The 2,418-nt window shown below is 34.4% G+C and overlaps 1 protein-coding gene across 1 annotated transcript in view; it reads left to right on the forward strand.

Moving 5' to 3' along the window:
- LOC109830930 (very-long-chain 3-oxoacyl-CoA reductase-like protein At1g24470) overlaps positions 1 to 2,418 on the forward strand; it is a 22,720-nt gene that overhangs the window by 17,981 nt on the left and 2,321 nt on the right.

Genomic DNA, 2,418 nt, shown 5'->3' on the forward strand with positions numbered 1-2,418 from the left:
TTCACACACCATGCTAGCCAATTGAGAAAAGGAGTTAATAGGGATACTTTTTTTATTTTTACCTCTTTGCAAATGCATCCAAGAGTTTTCGAAATGTGAGGCTTCTTTATTATAAGCATTAACTTCAGAATTGGCTTGCAAAACATGCACAAAATTTTTACCAGCAGAAAACTCCCAATATTCAAATTTACCCCCATCTTTTACATGCTTTGCAGCTGTGTGCACATGTTGAAATTGAACATGAGCATGTAATGCATCAGGTTGGACATATTCAGGTTCATAACCAAAAGACTGATCGTTTGTATTTTGTACAATCTTCTGTGAATACTGATGAGATAAGAGTACATGTTGGTCATTCTCAGATATTGAGGACATATGCTCAGGTTGAGCATGCTCAGATTGATCATGAGTAGGCATTATTTGCACAGGTTCCTGGGAATGCTGTATTTAAACTTTTATCATGCAAATGAACATGTATTGGTACATTTCCTGCATCCATATTTAGATTAGGAAACACCACTTCCCTTACAGGTCCAGGAATAGGAATTTTAGCATCCTTTCTGACCTAAACATTATTATTAGCTCCAGGAACATGTTTAGGAACTCATCTCTGAGTTCTAGGATGTCTCTTACAAAAATTTGTATCATGCCTAACTTGTTTACAATGATCACACCATCTAGGCTTTAGCTCATAGTAAACCATTTGATTAATCAATTTTCCATTTGGTTCTTGTATAGAGATATGATCAGGAAGTTGTGAAGGCATTTTAACTTCTACAAGAACCCCGACATAAGCTAGCCTCTGTCTATTAGCCATGAGCTTATCAATGGCAATTGGCCTACCAATAACACTAGCAATTTTATTTATACTCTTAGCATTCCACAAATTGAGTCTTAAACCTGGCAATTGTATCCACATAGGATAGATATTGTCAAAACTCTTCTCAATCTCTTCCTCATTAGACCAATGCTTTAGGAGGAGAGGTCTTGACCCATAAAACCAAAGGTCAATTTCAATGATATCACTCATTTCTTCCTTTTTATTAAATTTGAACAGAAATAAACCTGCTTTTAGAAGAAACACTTTAGGATTTGTCAACGAAGCCCATGCTTTCTTAACAAAATTCTCCATAGCTTTGAATTTAGCATTGAGACCTAAAACCTGACCAATGAGGGAAATTTTCCACATGGATTCACCTTCATTCTATTCTTCTTCTTCAAAGATCACTGAATCTTTAGAAATTGGTGGAATAAAATCCAAAACCATACCACTTCCTGCTTTTCTATTATCAGCAAAAAAAGTAATCCAACTCTTTTTTGTTGCATTTACAGGATCCAAAGTAGGTTTAGCATTTGAGGAATTAATTTGAGGGAATTTAGCATCATCACAAATGGTCTTTCCATCTTTTGAATTATTTTCGATATTATCAGCATCGGCCATTACAATCATTCTCTCAACAGGATTCAATATAACAGTAACTGAGTTAGTAGCCGATGCAGGAATCAATTGATCAGAACCAATTTTACTTGAAAATTTTGGGGAAAGTTGTTGATCTAGTAATTCAACCTCCAAAGCTTCATCATCAGCCCAAGAAGATCTATTAGAACTACTCAGTTCATTGCAAGAGAGTGAAGACTTATAGAGTTGACAAGATTGAAATCCAATCGACTGAGGAGTTACCTGAGGTTTAGGATCAACAAGAAAACTTGCAGATCTGAGAATCTCATCCATCTATTTCTTCTTTTTCTCCCCTCGAGGACCCGTTGACCACATGATTCCAGAATCAAAATCTACATCATCTTCAATAATTTTTGTATCAGAACGGACCTCTGAGGATTGCAAGCATAAACTTGATGCTCATAATCCAATGTTGAAGATCTTTTTACTGCTATTTTTCGTCTTTTTCACCATCAAGAACTCGGCGTGGGTGTAAGTTAGTGGAGGAGAATTCGCCTGCTAACGTACACCATGGAGAACCGCCAAAATTTTTTGCTCCTTGCAGTCACCACATCCGGCTTGTATTTTTTGTATTTTTTTTGCTAAATTTTGATTAAAAAATTAGATTAATCTTATTATATTTATATAAGTATGTATTAGTATATACTTACATATTAGTATATAGTTACATATTAGTATATAGCTATATATTATATGTAAGTATATATATGTATACATTAATGACCAAATCATACTATAATTATATATAGTATACATTAAAAATATATAGTATATACAAGCATATATTAATGACAATGTACACTTAAAAATATATATAACTATACATTAATGACCATATCATACTATAATTACATATAAATATATAAAAATATATATATAATATGTATATAATTAAAACCCGGCCGGGCCGGGCTCGGGTCGGGTTTCACCACCTCGACGCGGACCCGGGTCCGGAGCCC

Source organism: Asparagus officinalis, chromosome 2 (assembly GCF_001876935.1).
Source record: "Asparagus officinalis chromosome 2, Aspof.V1, whole genome shotgun sequence".
Classification (NCBI taxonomy): domain Eukaryota; kingdom Viridiplantae; phylum Streptophyta; class Magnoliopsida; order Asparagales; family Asparagaceae; genus Asparagus; species Asparagus officinalis.